This window comes from Cupressus sempervirens, chromosome 8 (genome assembly GCF_028749045.1).
Source record: "Cupressus sempervirens isolate cs-2001-9-10 chromosome 8, ASM2874904v1, whole genome shotgun sequence".
Taxonomy (NCBI): Eukaryota; Viridiplantae; Streptophyta; class Pinopsida; order Cupressales; family Cupressaceae; genus Cupressus; species Cupressus sempervirens.
This window is the reverse complement of record NC_143125.1, coordinates 246,800,389-246,822,549: the sequence shown is the minus strand read 5'-3', so window position 1 is coordinate 246,822,549 and position 22,161 is coordinate 246,800,389. Positions and strand designations below refer to the sequence as shown.

Sequence of the window (22,161 nt, the reverse complement as noted above, 5' to 3'; positions counted from 1 at the left end):
TGAAGTCCCTACATTCCAAAATGACTATGCTATTGCCTGCTACTTGAACATTGTCGAACCAATAACATCTTCCACTAGCAAATAAAGCATCAACATGACTAAAGCTAACATCAAATATCTCAATCACTATCTCTACATAGATAAAACAATATCTTGCTAATCCACCAATATTGATGTGTCCTATCTATGGGAAGCCTTTGATTATGTACATCTTAGCCACTAAAACATCTTTGGGAATCTTATTAGTTCAAGAGGATAACAATAACAAGGAGAGAGCTATTTATTATTTGAGTCACATGTTGATCTCTTATGAGATGAATTACAACATCATTGAGAAAGCTTTCTTGGTAGTTGTCTTTGCTTCCCAAAAGTTGAGACACTACATGCTTGCCCACATTATGTGGCTAGTGGCTAAAATAGATCCACTGAAGTATTTTCTTAGCAAGGTGGCTCTCATAGGAAGATTGGCAAAGTGGGTCATGATACTCAGTGAGTTTGATATTCAGTATATCAAACAAAAATCTATCAAGAGACAAGTGATCGTGAATTAGCTAGTAGATGCACTTATGCAGAGTCTTCTCCTAATGAAAATCAATTTCCCTAATGAGTCAATTTTGACACATACACACCAAATGTGGGTGATATTCTTCAATGGGTCCTTTACACAATAGGGATCTGGTGCTAGGTTACTCTTCATAATGCCATAGAGGTATTCATTGCCCAAAGCATAAAAGATTTTGTTTCCTTGTACAAATGACATTGCAGAATATGAGGCTCTAATTAATGGCATGAAGATTTTAGCTGAATGGAGATGGAATATTTGAATATATTTGGGGACTCTCAACTCATAATCAACCAAGTTAATGATGTGTATTAGAAAAAGGATGAGAAATTTATCCCTTACAAATGCATGGTTGATGATATGAAGAAATATTTTACTCACATCACCTTCCAGCAAATTCCTCAAGTAGATAAAAAAGTGACTGATGCTATGGCTACTCTAGCCTCCTCACTACAAATGCTTGAACATGATCTCTAACACAAGTTCCTGGTGGAAGCATTAGTCTACCCTGGTTATGATACCCCTCATTCTAGGATGATTTGTTCTATTATAGGACAAGACTCATCTCACTACCATCTCATCTACTCCTATGCCTATAACCAAACCATTCTAGATAGTCTAACCTAAAATGAAAAATGTTTACCTCATTCATAATGATTCATGGTATGTCATTATTGTTGTTGAATCTTTTAAGAGAGGTCTCAATAGAACACTCCTTTGGTGTCTAGAACCTAAAGAGTCTAAACACACTAATTGATGTTCACTAGGGTATTTGTCGATCTCACTCAAATAGCTTGACACTAGCTCACAAACTCATTAGAGCTAGCTACTATTGGCCAAAAATGGATCAAGAGGCAATCAAGTACACCAAGTACTACAAGCAATGCCAACTCCATGGGAATCTAATCCATGCTCCAGCTAGGAAGCTAATTCCATCTACCACACTGTAGCCATTTCAACAATGGGCCTTCGACTTGGTGGGTCAGATTCATCTATCTTCTTCTAATGGAAATAAGTTAATTATTACAACTATGGACTAATTCACAAAGTGGGTAGAGGCAATACCTCTCACAATAGCAAATGGAAAAACTGTAGCTCTTTTTATCACAAACTACATCATATTCAGGTATGGTGTACCATCCTCCATCATCATTGACAATGGAGGATAGTTTTAAAACAAAGACATCAAGTAGCTATGCAAATGATTCAAAATTATGCAACATTGGTCTTCTATCTATTACCCCTAGGGTAATGGTCAAGTAGAGGCATCCAACTAGGCAATCCTCAAGATCCTCCATCACACAGTCAAAAAATTTGAGAGGGACTAGCACCTCTAGATTAACCCAACTTTGTGGGCATATAGAACAAGTATCAAGACTCCAATGGGTACAATGCCCTTTACTTTTCTTTATAGAGTTGATGTTGTGCTTCCAATAGAGGTTGAGGTTCCCACTCTAAGAATCTCTATGAAGGACCTCATCATGGATGAAGATTATAGAATATCTTGGCTCCAAGAGGTAGTGTTACTAGATGAACATTGACAAGTGGCGTGCAATCATCTATGATCTTATTAGTAGTGAGTGTCCTAAAACTAAAATAAGAAGGTTAAGCCATGTGACTTCCAACTAGGTGATCTCATCCTGAGAGAAAACCCCAAGAATCAATAGCAATAGGTCCAAAAAGGGAAGTTTGAACCAAACTATCTTGGTCCCTACATAATTTCTATATTGTACAGATCTAGTGCTTACTAGCTTTCAATAGCTGAGAGAGAGGTGCTCAAGGAGTCTATCAACACTCTCCACCTAAAGTGGTTCTACAACTGATTTGATCTCAGAAGCTCTATGTACATATCTAAGCAATCTAAAAAAATCTAAAAATTGCAAAAAAAATGAAAAAAATTATTATCTTGGTGAAAACCTAGCAATAGGCTCCTTGGTGATACTTAAAAAAAGAAAAATACAAAAAAATTGAAAAACAAGAAAAAATTCCATTAGTGAAAACTTGGAAACAAGCATCATGGTAGCAAAAAAATAGAAGCTCTACCAAGAAGGTGAAAACTTGGCAAACAAGCACCTCTTGTTCCCAATTCTCCATCTTGCAGCACATATTTTTGCTTCCTTTATAGATTCTTTCCTACTTTAGTTTTCTATTTTTTTCTCATGTATCCATGGATTAAATCTTGTCACAACTCGAGGGCATCACCCTTTAGTGTCATAGAATCTCTTTTGTGAAAGTCACCAGTTGTTCTAACTATGTTTTCCTACTGTCACTAGTGTCACTCCTTTTCAAGATTCTCCTCATAGAATCTCTTTCATGATAGTCAACATTTGTTCTAACTGTGCATGCCTACTATTTCTAGTTTCACTCTTTTTGAGATTCTACTTATAGTATCTCTTTTGTGATAGTCACTAGTTATTTCAACTATGTCTGCCTACTAATGCTTGTGTCACTTTTTAAGATTCCTTTATCGAAGATCTCTCTTGCATTAGTAACCATTCATTCTGGTTGTGTCTATCTATTGTCACTCAGTTCTACTTAGGTTCTTCACCTTGAAGATTCCTCTTTGACTTTAGTCACCAATCATTCTGATTGTGTCTGTCTACTATCATCACCCTATTCAAGAGATTTCTTTCATTCATGTTCTGGGCATTGACACTTGACATCAATCCTATAACAAAAAAAATTGAACTCAAACTAATATACTTGTTTGGATATGTTGAGCTTTTCTTTCCTTGTTCCACTTTTGTCTTATCATGTCTCTTTGAGTAGCTCGATGATGTCCTTTTTGAGTAGAGAAGTGATGACTAATGGCATGATATTTTCATTTCTTTCTGTTTGCGGTTTAGTACCAATCATTTGAAACATTCATATGAGAGGGTTGTCCACTATAAGATCCTCCATCTTGTATTAGATGGCCAAGTGTAGCTTGACTCCTTTTATATGGATACATCAATAATGTTGGTTTTTCTCCTTTCTTGTTGGAGTGAACTCTTCATGCTATAGTAAATATTGATACTCGTCCTGCTAAAGTCAATGCATGGGTCATTGCAAGTATATCTAGCACACTTCTGTCTCATGTTATGAATGCAAGGGTTGTTGTGGACAGAATACTTATGAAATACTTAACATAAGATGGATCTCTTATGTGTCTAGGTTATCTGCATGCAAGCAATATTCTGGTCATCCTATCATTTATGCTTTGATGCTTATGTTAACCTGCAACATCAAAATGGACAAATGTTCTAGTCATTCTAGCTTCTTGTGCCTCAAATGCTTACATTTCACTAACAAAACTAGAATAGATGTCATATTCATATTCTCATGATTGCAATATTAGTGAGAATTGTATTACATTAGGGGTTATGTTATATTCTCAACGATGATAATTGTTGAAGCTTGGTAACCAAACCTAGGTTTGCATCTAGTTTAAGGTTGCATCTAACATAGGTCAACATTGCATACATTATTTGGTTTAGCACATAATTTAATTGTAAATATACTTCCATCCTATGTGACGAAGCATTGTTGGTCTCTTCAAAGTATCATGCTTCTTCATGGCTACACAAGCATTTGGTTCTTGGTTTGTCCTCTCATTCCTCAATGGAATACCTATCACTATCAAGCAAAAACATGGAACACTACATGAGATGTCAGTTCATTTACCTTTTCATTTCATCCATAAGTCCATAAATTCATTTCATTACATATACAAATCAAATCAAACATGCATCCATATATCATGTTTTGCATCTCATAATCATAGCGTCAAAAATCTCATGTACATCAAATTAAAAGATAGACAATGACAATGACATGTACACATGATAGTGGACTCAAAATCTAATATCTATATATTAGTATCCACAAATGTGCTAGTACAAAAAATGGGTGCTACTAGAGCACTGGCGATAAAAAATGATACAAAATGGTGCTAGCACACCAATCGATACATAACCAGAATCAAAACTTGGAGGCAAAATATATCATGTCTAACTTTGTTTAGTACCCTCACCTCCTAGAGAAGGAGGAGGTGGTGGTGGCATGTTTGGCTTGGCTGATGGGTGTGCACCTTTGGAATCTTGTGCATACTAGGAACATCAAGGCACCTACTGAGCCTCATTGAGCACCAGTATGGAGTAAGCTACAAAATAATACACCACTCGAGCTGCCTATAGTTGAACCTCATCCTATAACTACTATGCTCTCTGCTTAGTTTCTTGGACCTACTCTCATAATCTAAGGATCTCATGATCTCACTCTCCTATCTATGTGCCCCTCATAGCCACCTATATCAATAGCTCCCCTAGCTATTATGAAGCCTATCTGATCTACTCTTTGGCTCTCCTTTGTGCATCCTAGGAGTTGGTAGTTGGCTATTCCCACATTTTCTCATCTACCTACTTAGCTTTCTACTCTGTCAGTGCCTACTCCTCTGTACGTGATCTCTACCACTAACCTTGCTATGCCCCACTACCACCAGAACCTAGATTTGACCCCATCTATTGAGGGAGATCTATACCTACTAGACCCAATGTCTAACCTACTTGGCTAGTCTTAGGGCCTACTATGGTGGCTGCTAAATTGGACCCTGTATAGGTGCCTACTATGGTCCTTGTGGCATGGGAGTTGCCCTCCCCAATGGATTCATGAACCATGGAAAGGGATGGCTAAGAAAATATGCCTAGTAGGTAGGCATCATCCTAGCATCTACTATCTTTGGGAGATAGTCCAACTATGTCACAACTAGGTTGTTGCACATCTATTGTCGATCTCCTAGCATCTAATCTTGTTAACCATCCCCATTCCAGATCTCTAGCTAATCTACCATATGAACAATACTCCTGTAGAATGTCCTAGGGCCACCCATACTGTCACCGTACCCAAGTAATGGGGAATCTCTCTATAGTCTGTGCTAATTAGCCTAATAATGGTCATGAGGCAAACATCTAGCTCAGCTCCTAAGGAGTGTCATCCTAGTCCTCAGTCTCTCTCTAGGGCCACCTTTATGACAGAGACAAGGTCATCAAGACATGTCCTCCAGTGCTTAGTCTTACCCAAACGTACTTAGGTAAGATGGCCCCTATACCTACATATGTAAGGCTCCATAGTATCCCGTGCATCCTCAAAAATGGGTCTAGTAATCAATAGGTGCTCCCATGCCCAAATCTACAAAACATAGACACCAATGGCCATGCTCCTCTACTAATGATAAACTATCTTGTGCATCTCATCATACATATGAGCAAGCATGCACTATCCCCACTTGAATCTCTCTGAGGCATCTAACATATGCTACAACATCACACCCCTATCGCACTCTAGTCTATGCTACCCTATGTCTAGTACTAGGAAGCAACTGATGAAAATAGCCACAACTAAGGCCAACCTTTGAGTAGATCCATATGTACAGACAAGCTCATCCCATGTGATGGCTCGCCCTATCACTAAATCCCTCTAAAAAATGGTCCACAATACCTATGTGCTTGCTATGGGCACTATGTTGTACACTACTCATGGCCCATGGAAGGGTATCCAAAAAATCCTATACATGTATTCATGGGTGATGGTCATCTCTCCCTGGGGTAGGTGAAAGGTGTTCATCTTTGAATGGAAACACTCCACCAAGGTAGTCAAAATGATGCAGGAAAAGGATGAATAACTAGGGCAAAAGGCACACCCAGCTATCCAAGCCACCCTACAAGAGTTAACATAATGGAATAAAACATGAGGAATAGGACCAAGGAAAGAGAGAACAAGGATATATTTATCGATTCATCAAATATTCAACATACATGCCCAACTATAAGGCCTTCTGAGTTATCGCCAATTACAAATGTACAACTTCCAGATCTCCAAATCAGATTTTTAAATCCACATATCTCTTTTTCTTTTGAACTCTCCCCAAAAATCTGCCCTAACCCTAAACCTAAACACCCTACTTATACTTGCCAAAATGGCTTACGAATAATTCTAGAACATAGAGAAACCACAAGTCGACCCTCATCAAATGTAATTAAATAAACCAAAATTAAATATGAGCAAAGTCAGCCCAATTGGGAACTAGGCAGAATGAACTAATGTGCAGGATTACAAAGAAACCCAAGATGCTCCTACATCAGACAAGAAGGGTTGGGAAAAAAAAACATTCTCCTGAATCATGCAAGTGTCACACCCTGAGCTGAATCCAACTCAGACTAAGAAATCCATGTAGCATCTTCAATTGGTTTATTCTTCCACTTCACCAAATATTCATAGTAATCTTTTCCTCCTGTGCTCTTACCAACTCTTTGATCCATTATCCGTTCAACCTCTTCGATTTTCTTCTTAGGATAATCATCAGGTACAGTAATTTCATCCTCTGACTCATGATAATTATACAAATCAGCAATATTGAATATAGGAGATATATCCATGTCATCAGGTAACTCAACTTCATAAGCATTACCGCTATCAAATTTCTTCAAGATCTTACAAGGTCCAAATTTCTTCATCTTTAGTTTATTGTATGTTCTAGCTACGAATCTTCCTTTCTTCAGATGAACCATCACCTCATCACCAACCTGAAAATCATCGTGTCTTCTAGACTGATCAACATTCTCTTTATACTTTTGATTACTTTGTTCCAATCTCAACTTCACTTCCTTATGCAAAGACTCCATAAAATTAGCAAATTCTTCTCTTGCAGCGCTTCTCTTTTCTTCACCAACAACATCTCTCAAATCTGATATGCCTCTAGGATGCATTCCAGTAACAATCTCAAAAGGTGTCTTCTTTGTACTCCTATTCATAGAATTGTTATATGCAAATTCAGCTTGTGCCAATACCATCTCCCAATTACTTGGCTTATTTCCAACCAAACATATTAGCAAATTACCCAAGCTTCTATTCACAGCCTCTGTCTATCCATCTATTTGTGGGTGGAATGTAGAACTAAACTTCAACTCAATACCCATCTTCTTCCACAAATTCTTCCAAAAATATCCAACAAACTTACTATTCTTGTTAGAAATAATACTTCTTGATAATCCATGCAATCTCACAATCTCTTGAAAAAAAAATTCAGCAACATGCTCAACATCTAATGTCTTCTTACATGGTATAAAATGAGCCATCTTAGAAAATCTGTCCACTACTACAAATATGGAATGATACCCTTTCATTGTCTTAGGCAATCCAAGAATAAAATCCATACTACTGTCAGTCCAAGGTTTCTCAGGAACAATAATAGGTGTATACAAACTAGTATTTTGACTCACTCCTTTTGTAACTTGAAAAAATTCACAACTCTTTACAAATTTTTGAGCATCCTTATACATTTGTGGCCAATAATATGTTTCTTTTAGCAAACCCAATGTCTTATCAATTCCAAAATGTCTAGCTAATCCACCACTATGTTTTTTGTTAATTAGATTCAATCTCATAGAACTTCTAGGAATACACAACTGAATGACTTTGAACAACATACCTTCTTGAATGAAATACTCATCATACTTACTTATGTGATCTGTCAGATTTGGTGCTCTGCACTCTCTCCATGCCTCAGAAAAATTAGGATCAGCATCATATAACTCTTTCATCTCATCAAAACCAAGAACTTCAACCTTCATTTCAGTCAACAAAGAACGTCTTCTACTCAATGCATCAGCAACTTTGTTAGTAACTCCACTCTTATGCTTAATCACAAATGTAAAACTCTACAAATATTCAACCCACTTCATATGTCTTTGATTCAATTTATGTTGACTTCCCAAGTATTGTAAAGCTTTATGATTAGTATACAACACAAACTTCTTAGGCATCAAATAATGTCTCCACTTCTTCAATGCTTGAGCAATAGCATAAAACTCTTGATCATACACAAAATATTTCCTTCTAGCATCATTCAAATTTTTACTAAAGAAAGAAACAGGCTTACCTTCTTGACTTAATAAAACTCCTATTGCATTACCAATTGCATCACATTCAACTTGAAATACTTTGTTGAAATTAGGCAAAGCCAATACCAGTAATTCTGCAACCTTTTGTTTCACAGTCTCAAAACTCTTATCAACTCCATGTGTCCACTTGAATTCCTTTTTATCTCCCCTCCTTGTCTCAGTCATAGCATTTCAAACAACACTAAAATTATTTATAAACTTTCTATAAAAACTAGCTAAACCATGAAATGATCTTACCTCACTCACATTCTTAGGTGTAGGCCATTCCAAAATTTCTTTAACCTTCTTAGGATCCATCTTCAAACCATCAGTTGAAATCATAAATCCCAGATACACAATCTGCTCTTGCATAAAAGAACACTTTTTTAGATTAATCAACAACTTTTCCTCTTTCAACCTCTGCAATAGTTGTCTAATATGCTCAAGATGTTCTTCCTTAGTTTTACTAAATATCAAAATATCATCCAAATAATCAATCACAAACTTACCCAAAAATCTTTTCAGAACTTCATTCATTAACCTCATGAAAGTACTAGGTGCATTAGTCAAACCAAAAGGCATAACCAACCATTCATACAAACCATCTTTTGTATTGAAAGCAATGTTTCATTCATCACCTTCTCTGATTCTAATCTGATGATAGCCACTCTTCAAATCAATCTCGATAAAATACGTTGCTCCACTTAAAATATCCATTATGTCATCCATCCTTGGCATAGGAAACCTATATTTCACTGTTATCTTGTTAATGGCTCTGGAATTAGTACACATTCTCCATTCTCCATTCTTTTTAGGTGCTAATACAATAGGTACAACACATGGACTCAAGCTTTCTCTGATCAAACCTTTCTGCAACATCTCATGCACTTGTCTGCTAGGTTCTTCATTCTCTATAGGTGTCAATCTATATGGTGCTTTGTTTGGCAAACTTGCTCCAGGAATCAAATCCATACAATGACTTATACTACTTACTAGAGGTAATCCATTAGGAAGATCATCAGCAATAATGTCTTTATATTCATTGAGAAATTCTGAAATTTCTTCTGGCACTTGGTCAATACTACCATTTTTCACTCGATCACCACTATCTGGCACTCGGTTAGCATTATTTTCTTGCACTTGGCCTTCATTGACAAAACTTGGATTTCTTGAAATTATGGAAAAACAAACCTAATTCTTCTTTAATTACTTTTCAAATTGTTTCCCATTTACCATACAAATCTTTACAGTAGTACAATTAACCTCATCTGGAACTTCAATCAAAGGCAACAATGTTTGTTTCTTCCCATTCACCCAAAGAGCATATTGATTCAATCTTCCATCATGTATAGAATGTCTATCATATTGCCAAGGTCTACCCAACAAAATATGACAACAATCCATGGGCATAATATCACACAAAACTTCATCAACATAATGTCCAATTTTAAATTTCACAAGGCATTGCTCACTTACCAATATCTTATGCTCATCTTTGATCCATGAAACATGATAAGGTTTGGGATGTTTCAACCTCTCTAACAGCAACTTGGTAACTAGCTCTTCTGATGCCAAATTTGTAGAAATCCCACTATCAATGATCACTTTGTAGCATTTTCCAGCCATCTTACATCTTGTCTTGAAAAGACTTCTCCTTAAAATAGGTTCCTCATCACTTTTATTACATTAGGTTCTTCTCACCATCAGATTTTCTCCAACCTTAGGTCCACTTGGTGAACTTTCAATGTCTTCTTGAATCACAACATTTCTATTATTCTATCCACTTTCAGAGGATCTACATTCAAAAGATCTATGCCCTTCTTTGCCACATCTAAAATAATTACCATGAAATCCACTTCTAGAATAGGAATTACCTCTTCCTCAATAAGAATTAGTGCCTCCTTGGTAAGAATTACCACTTTTCCATTTGGTCTTTCCTTTATCATCACTCTTCTATTCAGATTTGACTTTATCTTGCATAGAATTGTCAGATCTACTACTTTCTCCATAAGATCTACCTCTACCTCTTTGTCTTTGTTCATGCTTCTTTGTTAAGATCTCCTCAGCCTTCAAGGCATATTGGTATGCTTCTTCCACACTTTCCAACTTCACAAAACTTATCTCATCTTGAATTCTAGATCTCAATCCATTAATGTACCTTGCAATTTTCTCAACATCATCATCCACATGTCTTGATCTAATGTCCAATCTATAGAATTCCTTGATGTATTCTTTCACAGTCATGTCCCTTTGTTTCAAATTTTGCATCTTTCTCAATAAGCTAACTTGGTAATCAACAGGAAGGAATTTGTTCTTCACCTTGTTCACCATCTTTGGCCAAGTTCTTATCTTCTCCTTTCCTCTCCTTTGTCTATTAGTTTGCAAGTGCTCTCACCATAATGATGCATGACCTTTCAGCCCAGTGACTGTAATCTTCACCGTCCTATTATCAGGAGTGTTTTCATACTCAAAGAACTTCTCCATATCAGAGATCCAATCCAGCACAGTATTTGTATCCAATTTCCCATCATAAGGAACAAATTCTATAGAAGGCTTTGAATTTTCCCTAGACAATAATCACAACAATCTTTCCTCATCTCGATCTTCTTTAGGTTCTAGATTATGGTTTGGTGTTGTTGCTTCATCATCACTTACATCTTCAAGATGTGCTCCTCTCCTCTGGGCTATCTCCACAACATCTAATCTGGCTACAAATTTTCTTAACTGATCCAATATAGCATTATCAACATTATTTCCTCTACCACAAACCATCTTTACAAATTAGGTTCCTACAAGATCGTAACCCTCTACAAGTTATAGGTCAAATCCACAGATCTACCACCCTACAACCAGATCCAAATTAGGGTTCTACACGATCCAATCTCCACAAGGATGAACTTTGAGCTCTGATACCAAATGATGCAGGCAAAGGATGAATAACTAGGGCCAAAGGCACACCCAACTATCCAAGCCAACCTGGAAGAGTTAACACAATAGAAGAAAACATGAGGAACAACACCAAGGAAAGAGAGAACAAGGATATATTTATTGATTCATCAAATATTCAGCATACATGCCTAACTATAAGGCCTTCTGGGTTATGGCCAATTACAAATGTACAACTTCCAGATCTCCAAATCATCTTTTTAAATCCACATATCTCTTTTTTTTTTGAACTCTCCCCAAAAATCTTCCTTAACCCTTAACCTAAACACCCAACTTATACTTGCCAAAATGGCTTACAGATAATTCTAGAACATAGAGAAACCACAAGTCAGCCCCCATCAAATATAATTAACTATACCAAAATTAAATGTGAGAAAAGTCGACCCAATTGGGAACTATCCAAAATGAACTAATTTGCAGGATTACAAAGAAACCCAGGATGCTTCTGCATCACAAAAGGTCATGATTCACTAGCATTGTTGGGATCCAACATAGATATGCTAATACTAATCTGTCAATGTGTGCCATGTTGGCATCATCTGAACTCTACAACAGAGCTCTATAAGGTGGATAGTGGGACCTGAATGGAATGTCATCAAAGACAACTTACACACACAAGCAAAAAAAGCATGCAAATAGTCAGTACTTTCTCGACAAGTCAAAACAATGACAAAAAAAAAAGCAAATTTATGATGAAACATCAAAATGCAATTTTTAATTTTGCCGAGCATGCTAGATTTTTGTGTGAAAAATCATTTTCTTGCATGAGATCTTGCATCTTTGTGCATGAAGGCAAGTCCTCACATGAGAAATGAAAAGACTATGAGTGAGATCTGACCAAAATCTCACACATCTCATGCGAGAGGTGGATATCTCCTGGGAAAGATTCTCCACTGGCATGTTCGAAGAAACATTAGGCTTGTGGATCTTTGCATGAAGAAAGATCAGGATCATGCAAGGAAAGAAACCCTGATGTGAGAAACAATAGACCTGACTTGAAAACATGCTAAAAAGTACAAAAACATCTCAAAATATGTGAAAAATTAAATGCAAAGGGGGATTGTTGATTACTCATCAAAGGTTTGTAGTTCACCAACTGACTGTGTCATCAGGAGTGCTCAAAATGATGCATCTACATAGGAACTACCATCTTCCTCTCAGAGCTCACTTCTTCACTAAAGACAAAAGCATAAATTATTTGAAAATGACCCTTTGGGCCCTTATATAGGTTTTGATCTAATTTGTCAAAGTGTTCTGATTTTTTGCAAAAATCACCCTCTTGGCTAATTTGACTACTCTACATCCACTTTTGGGATCAAATTCAAAATCTAACACACTTAAGTAGCTCAAAAATGTGTTTTAAAATTTTGGGCTCGATGCGATCGAACCCTTGTGTAGTCCAATTTTTTCTAGTACTTGGTGATTCTTGAAATCTTTTCAACTCAAAATTCTTCAAATTCTTAAAAGTTATTTTGGACAAAGTCAACTCTGGTCAACTTTTGGTCAAACTTGCTCTCCTTGACCTCAAAATCATGTTGAATTGACTCCAATTTTTCTTCTAATTGTTCTGATCTCTTCTATATTATGTTCACTCTTGAATTGCTTATGTATCTCTTAAAATACTTCTATATATCATATTTTTTGTGTGTCATCTTTCAATTTCACTCTTGAAGGGACAGGATGATTACATCATTGAATCTAAATTTTGACTCAATCTCAATCTTCATTACATGGAGCATCTTGTTCTCATCTTATGTCCTCATTACCAGGGGTGTCTCATTACTTGGGCATCTTCTTCCCCCTTATCTAGCATCTTTTTCATATGTTTCATCTTTTCATTAGCTAATCACATCACTAGTACAAAAACAACAATATATTAGTAAATAAACTACTAAAAATTGTAGATATGTGACTAATTTTGATCACGTGATCAATGGTAGTTAATTGCCAGAAATTTATCTCCCAACCAAATCTATGACTAAACCATTTTAATCATTTATTAGGTCATTGATTTAGTCATTTTTTGTTGTTATTTGGTAGTTTATATGGTAGTTTATTTGGTAACTTTGGTAGTTTATTTGGTAGTTTGTTGGGTAGTATATATGGTAATATATTTGGTAGTTTATTTGGTATTATATTTGGTAATATATTTTGTAGTATATATGGTAGTATATTTGGTAATATATTTGGTATTTTATTAAATCATTAATTTAGTCATATTAGGGCACAATGGAATTGAACCACCATCCTCCTACTTATAAAGCAGGTGCTCTTCCATTGAGCTAGCACCTTTTAAAGAATAATGGAAAAAATTGACAAAGTTGTCTTTTCAACATTAGATCTACCATGATCATGGTCACTATAACATGATATACTCTTCTCAAAGAACACAAATTTTAGTTATTATGAAAAACAATAATCTAAATCTTTATCAATAACAATTCAAAAAAATTAAATTCTTTTGTTCAAGCATTTTAAAATTATTATTCATGTCAGTTACACTTCTCTAAATTATTGTAGTGATAGACTCTTATAAATATAATTTGGAGCACTTTGGCCACACACAAGTATTGTTTCTTGTGACAACTTTTCAGAAAAATATACAAATGATTATGTAATATGTCAAGAAAACAGAGTTTTGCATTAAATAAAAATATCAAACCCCATTAAAAATCACATCTATTAAAAACTACGAAACACAATCAATTGAAATACTCACTTTTTCAAATATGGAGGTGCCAAGGGATCAAATATCTACTCTTCCTTATGCTTAGGTGGGTGATAAAAAGTGTTCATTACAACTGATGTTGACATTTATTGAACCTTTGTCTACAAACAACATAAAAATAGGAATTTGATAAAAATAAGGTACATAAAAAGATTTTTTTTATCAATGATCTATAATTAAATTATTCCTATTAATAGGGAAACTGGTACCAATTCATAAATTTAAGAAAGAACTAAATAATACGTTTATGATAAATTGCTTTAAAAAACCTATAACAAAAGGAAATAATGGACTAGTAAAGTCTAGAAGGCAATGGCTATGTTTCAGTTGTTGATAACCCTAATTATAGAATAAGCCCAATAACCATACATTGATAGATGATAAGATGGTTGATCATAACCATAAACTTCATATCCTTGACCATAATGCAATGTCCCCTTTTCAAAGCTAGATTTGAATGATAATAGAGCCAGAATACAAAGTTAAGCAAAAAATTAAATTAAATATAATCATAATAATAATCATGTTAATCAAATAAATAATAATACACAATGAAATACTATTATTCAAATAATAAACAATCCTCTTAGAAATCACTTAAGAATATCAGTACATTTGTTTATGGAAGAGTAAACAATGCATCCCAATAGAGAAAACCATGAATTATGGAGGCCAAAGTATAAAACATAAAAAATAAATATAATAATAATAATAATAATCATGTTAATCAAATAAATAACAATACACAAAGAAATATTATTATGAAATATTATTATTTAAATAATAAACAACCCTCTTAGAAACCACTTAAGAATATCGGTACATTCATCTATGGAAGAGTAAAGAAGGCATCCCAATAGAGAAAACCATGAATTAAGGAGGCCAAAGTGATCAATAGGAGTATTACCATCATCATGTGCAAGAAAAATGAAGCAAAACCTAGCCATGAAAATTATTTGACAGAATGCCTAAAAAGAATTTGGTCTAAGAATAAAGTTACAAAATAGTTATAAGGATAAGGATTCAAAAGTAATAGACAAAAGAATTTTGTAGATTTCATATCATATCCCCTCCTTGCCAAATGTCTATGCATAACAAAATTCTTAAAGCCGGTTGTGATCAAACAAGATAGTGTTCAATTTTTACTTTTTCTTAAATGAGGATGGATAACATACAAATGAAAGGGAAATTTTGTTTAACCATGCCTTAATATGGTGTGTAAATTTTGATTTTTTTTTTTATAGATAGAGATTCAAACCCCTAATTTGGTTCATCATCAAAATTTGCACTATCTAGAGAAAAAAAATAATTTTATTAAAAAGAAGAATCACAGCTTGAAATTTTTAGAAAACTTTGAAGCAAATGCAATTATCTGAAGGCACTTTTTATATCATGTAATCATTTTCTATAACATCTTTATGAGTAGTTATAGAAGAGGGATTACAAGGTTGGAGAAATAGACAATTGACTTGCATTAGAAGCTTGTGGGACTTTGGTGAAAGGCTTCCCCTATAAAACCAACCAGAGAACAATGACTGATTCATGTTAGAAATCAGTGTTCACATGGTTTTTTTAATTGACTAATTTGTTATAAAATGAATTTAGGTAAGTCAATATTAAGTTGTTGATAAACAAGTTAATGCTATATTATTGTGTGTAATATTGTGTGTTACTTGCACTATAGTAACAACTCACATAGAGATTTGAGAGTGAAAATAGGAGGCACATAATCAAAGTGATTGAACAAAAAACCTACATGTATAGGAGTTATGATTAGTCATACTCCATACTTGTAATATGCATTGAATGGATGAATAATAAAAAGTATAGTATTATCATTGTGTGTAAATTTAAATTTCTCACACTAGATTAGAGAAGGGCACTCAACATTTTTGTATGATGTTTCCATAAGAGAATGAGTAAATAATGATTTGAAGAAGTAAATGGGAGCTATTAGTAAGTAGACTAGAAAACAAAAAATTAAGGAGCCTATAATATCCCTCCTAAGCTTGTGAGTTATATTATAAATCTAATTAAATGCTAAGGCCCCACTAGCATTTAATAACATTTATAATTTCTCTTATGTTGATAAAATTAAACCAAGACATACAAAAAAGAGAAATGTTATGTTTTTGTCCCATGCGATGGAGAATAGAGGAATTTCAAGAAAATGGACAGTTACGTTGGGACAGGAGAAAGAGTTAAAATGAATGAATTTCATGCAAAGAGGTAGACCAAAGAATTTTAGAAAAAATAATATAGTAGGAAAGTAGTGGTTAGTGGTTTTGCTTCTAAGGAATGCTAAACTTCTAATGAGGCCATTGTTTTCAATATTAAGAGATATCTCTAAGACAATTGGCCATTAAGATTGTTTATTTGAAGTGAAAAAAAATGGGCAAGCTTGTGTATACTTTGCATAGTCAATATAATAACAATTTTAATTTAATCAATTACATAGATTACAACATGGATTATATAAAATAAATAAACTTAACCATTTTCTAAAACAACTCTTACTATTAATTTAGGGAAGAGAATTTCATGTTGAGGACAAACTCCAAGCTGATTCCACATTTTTTCCTAACAAATAACAAAGAAAAGAGATATCAAAAGTTAAAACTAAAGGTCTGTGTGTTCAAAATTTAACATGTTAATACAGGAATAGATTATAACTAAAGAAATTTTCATTCAATCTTGCTGGGCTCAATCCAAATCTGCTCTGAATTTAGAACCAGTAGCCATTGCAATGCTGTGAGATCTTACTTGCACTGACCAATCTCTATGTGGGTTGTTACTACAATGCACATAGTATTACACTCACAATAATATAACATTAACCTATTTATCAAAAATTTTATATTGAATTACATAAATTTATTTTCAGTTTCCCCTGGCCCCAGAATAATTAGATACTATTGCTTTTACTACCTAGTAGAATGTGTAATGCCCACCTTCAAATTCTATTTAATTGACCCCCTCCTCAACCTCTAAACTCACCCAATCTCCTCTTCTCTTGTATCTCCTATCACATTTAATTGAGCCATTTTTCTAAGGCCCATTCCCTAGTCATTTCTGAAGGGTTAGTAAGTGTATTATCAAAGGTTTTATCATATTTTCTTGACTTGCCTTGATGATTGAGATTCTCTTCATTGGAGGTTTAGTAAGAGTGTGTATTTGGATTTGTAGATTGTTAAGCATGTCTGCCATTGGGTTTCAGTGGGTAAGGTAGGTATTCTTCTTTAAAGATTGCTAATTTTGGGTTTTGGGCTTTATTTGATGTTTGGTGGTCATTGCTCCACCTATTTTCATGTTTTCTTGCTCTGTCAGGTGAAGGTTTGCATGATTTCTAGCCGAGCTCTAGATCTATGTACATTTTGTCAAGATGAAAGCTAATAACACATTCAACTCATAATGGGGTTTTGTTAAGTTGGATTTATGTTTCTTTCTGTCATTCAATATTCTCATTATTAAATGTGGTTGTACATGTTTGTAATATCTTTGTGGGTCTGGTCAATGCATTTTTGAAGGGTTGGGTTGGAAATTGTAGTCTTTCAAGCTAGGGAATGCCAGGTGTGAGGATTTGCAATAATGCTTATCTTGTTGTGAATGTGGGTAGTTCTAGTATGGGAATTATATGAGTTTCACAAGGGTATATTAGGTAAGAATCTATGATGTTTTTTCATTGTTGAATCTAATTATGCTAGAATTTTTAATTGTTGAATGCTTGGTTGGAGGGGATGTGTGAATGCCTGTCTTGTTGTGAATGTGGCTAAGAGTTTAGATATGTGAATTCTGTGACATTCACATGGTTGATCTTTGCACAAAAGCTAAGATGTACTTTTGGAATATAAGTGCTCTTCTAAAGAGTTCTTCTTAACTAAGCTAGAATATTTGATTTTGGCTGCTATACAAATATCAAGAAATAGAATGAAAATGTTGTATGGGTGTTTACCTGATGCAAGAAATGGCTATTTGAGTATTAATCCTATTGTGCTTATTGTCAATATCAAGATTCATACTGGTTTCAAGTACATGCAACCTTTTATAGTGGAGATGATGCTTCTGGTACAATGGGTATGTGAGTTCATAGTTTAGTAGATTGTTTATCATATAGATATGAGGAATCTCTCTATATCACCCACTTATCTATTTTTTCATGTCTTTTAGGAGGGGCATGTGGATATGTAAATCTATATAGCCAAGGCCATGGTACCACTACAATAGCTCTGAGCACAACCCTCTTTAACAATGGCCTCAGTTGTGGAGCTTGTTTTCAAATTATGTGCAGTGCAAATCCAAGGTGGTGCATGCTTGGCACCATTGTAGTGACTGCTATTCTGTCCTCCCAACTCTAGCCTCCCTAACAATGCAGGTGGATGGTGCAATCCCCCACAACAACACTTTGATCTCACTCAACTTGTCTTCCTCAGGATTGCCAAGTATAGAGCTGGAATTGTTCCTGTCATCTACAGAAGGTGAGTTGCAAGAAAATGGATATTCACTTCCTAGGATGGATGAATGTTTAAGTTGCCTCTTTCACCATAACTAATCCATAGGAATGGCATCTATGGACTAGTCCACTAGAATGCACAATGACCTGCACCCCCTCCCATACCTCTAAGTACCATCTCCAAGACATTCCCTCACTAGTGACTCGGAGTACCCAAGTACCCCACCTTCACAATTCCCCAACCACACTGATGCTAGGATGGGTACTTCAATTTTTATTTGAATTTTTATTCATAAATGTTACTATTAATATGTTTTATATTACTATATTGAATATTCAATAATTTTAGTTCTTGTTGTGATTTTTATACATTCAAGTATTTTAAATTAGCATGTTACATCATCTCCCCCTTCCTACAGTTGCCCAGTTATTCCCCCATCCCAAAATTGAGGCCCATTGCCCCATTCTAAAAACTTGTGTTTGGGCATCCTGTAGTACCCTAGTACTAGTGTTGCACTATAAAATACTCCATAGGCATGGTGCAACCTACTAGCTATGTAGCCCTCTACATGCATTAGTGCTTCCTTGAGATCGAAAAGCCTGTTCTAGGTATAAATATAGCCTTATGGGGTACATGCATATGAATCTTAATAGTAATTAACCATTTCTTGGGTGTTTTTATTTTCAGAGTCCCATGTCACAAAAGAGGTGGAGTTAGGTTCAGCATCAATGGGCACTCCTACTTCAATTTGGTATTGATAACAAATGTTGGAGGAGTAGGGGATGTGCACTCTGTTTCCATAAAGGTCTCTAGGACTGGGTGGTAGAAGATGTCTCGCAACTGGGGGCAAAATTGGCAAAGTAACTCCTACTTGAATGGCTAGTCTCTCTCATTCAAGGTGACTACCACTGATGGAAGGATTGTCACCTCATACAATGTTTCTCCTGCTCGCTGGTAATTTGGCCAAACTTATAGTGGAGCTCAGTTTCATTAAACTACTTCTCTAATTGGTCATATTAATATAATCTAAGCTCTAATATAAGCTGTAATATACATTGTGCATGTATCTCTAGACTCCATGAACTAAGAATTGGGCTTATTTTATTGTGGCATCTATTCAAGTTCATTAACTATATTTCTATGTGTAACTTATTATCTAGGTTTCCATGGTGGAATCCACTACACTTGCTCCTCACATTGACTATTGAAGATTTGTATCATCTTATGGTATTTACCATCTTACCATTTGTATGATCTTAATGTTAAATATGTTAAATTTCTGTAGCTTTTGGGCTCCCATTCTCATCGTGTGGTTACCAAACAAAAATTGGTTGAGCTTTTTTGGGTGGTTGGGGGAATTAGAGATGACACTTTGATAAATTTTCTAGACATGGCTTTATAATATTTTTAACACACTTTTCCTCTGGCATCCTAAATATTGTTAGAGACAAAAGGCTTTGCTTCCATGCTCTAGGGCACCATGTGTCAACATTAATCTATTATTGAATTTTTTTAAATTTATCATGATTCTTCCCATTAATAGGGATATTCCAAAATCTGATAGATGAGTTGCCACGCTTTCATCTAGAAGAATATTACTTGCTTTGATGTCACAATGAACTATCTACACGAAATAATCAGAGTGAAGATATTCCAGAGCATTGGCTACATCTTTGGCTATGTTCAACAATTTTTCTAGTCCCAATCTACCACTACCTTGATACAAATGATTCTCCATGCTTTCATTTGAGAAAAACTCAAAGATCAAAGGTTTGAAGCTAACATTGGAATACGTGGTGATGATTCTTGCAAGATTTTGGCATTAAACATTCTGTAATAACTTACATTACACTTTGAAAGTCTTGTCTAATTCTTCATCTACTAAACTAAGAATCTTCACAAAAACATGGATCCTATTAGCAAAAAATCCTTTATACATTGATCCATAATTTTTTTTTGCTAGTAGATTGGACTTGTGGAATTTATTAGTTTCTACAAGAAGCACCTCATATGAGATAATCATATGCTCCACTTTTTTAAGGATTTTATGAATTACTTATGAAAGATTGAGCTCTATGTAAGTATTTGCATGTGAAAAATGTCAATACAACTGCCCCAAAGGAAAAAATAGCACTAACAATAGCAACTCCAACTAGCACTCCCTGTAGAAACTAAGAAAAGAGTTCCATGTATAATTAAAATATATGTTTGTGTTGTGCAGTATAGTAGGGGAAATGATGTTTGTTAATTTATTGTATGACAGGTTCAATACTATGAAACTCTTCAAATTTTATAATGATCTTGGAATATCTTCTATCAACTTTTTATTGAAAATATCAAAGATTTCTAGAGTAATCATGTTGGATAGAGAGCTTGGAATTTTGCCTTTCAAAAAATTGTGGCTGATATTCAAAGAAATCTACAGCATAAAGATTGCTAACTCCTTGTGGAATTGTTCCACTGAGCCTATAACTACTAAAATAAATCTCTATCAAAGACGTTCTATCCTATATACTCCCTAGTATAATTCCTGGTAGACAATTATTTTGCAAACACAGATTCTAAAGCTATTAAAGCTTAAATAATTTTGGGGATATGGATCCTGATAAGGGATTGTATCTCAAATCCATATATGTCAGTGCTGGAAAATTTGATAGCCCATCTAGAATATTTCCCCCAAATTTATTATTTGACAGCTTTATATGCTGCAACAACACAAGTTTGGGCAGTACTTTGGTCAATAAGACCCCCAAGGCATTGTGTCCAAGATCAAGTACATGGAGTTTTGTAAAACTAGCTAACATCTTTAGAATTGAGCTATTTAAATAGTTGTTATTCATTTATAGGTATGTCAAATTTGGGGTATTTGAATTTGTTAGAGGGATACTTCCAGCCAAGTTTTTATTAGCTATGTACAACTTTTATAAACTTCTAGGAAAATTCTAAGGTATCTCTCTAGAGAGAAAATTGGAGGCAAGGTTCAAAGACTTGAGATTTCTTAGAGAAAAATTATACAATAATATACCCCAATAACTTGTTGTTGTTGAGATCAAGAGATTTTAGACCTACAATGGGTGATAGATCATTGGGCGTGCTTTCATTCAGTTTATTCTAATTAACTTGTGTGATAGCTTGGTGAGGGTCTTGAATGAGCTTGGAATATTTCGAGAGAAGTTATTGGAAGAGAGGACCAGTGTTTCTAGCTGGAGGAGGTTCCTAATACTATGAGGAATTGAGCTAATAAAACTGTTTCCACTAAGGTTAAGATAAATCAAATTGGGACATTTAGTAACCTTCTAGAGAATACCCCTCCAAAATGATTATGGGAGACACCTACCTTTTCCAACTTTACAGCCTCAAAAATAATTGATCCATCAAAATCATTTTATGTCACAATGAATGTCTTGAGTCCTATAAGGTTTTTGATTGGGTCTGTCTTATATCATATCAAATTATTATGAGACCCATCAAAGGATTGCAATTTTTTGTAGTGGTGATTTTCATAGTGATAGTACTACTTCTAAATTTTGATGTTGTAGCAGTGAATAAAGATTTTCT

General features: G+C 34.7%; 1 pseudogene; it reads left to right on the top strand.

The window, feature by feature from the left end:
* Positions 1-18,168: 18,168 nt before the first annotated feature.
* LOC149542407 (expansin-A1-like) lies at positions 18,169-19,597 on the top strand (annotated as a pseudogene).
* Positions 19,598-22,161: the final 2,564 nt, after the last annotated feature.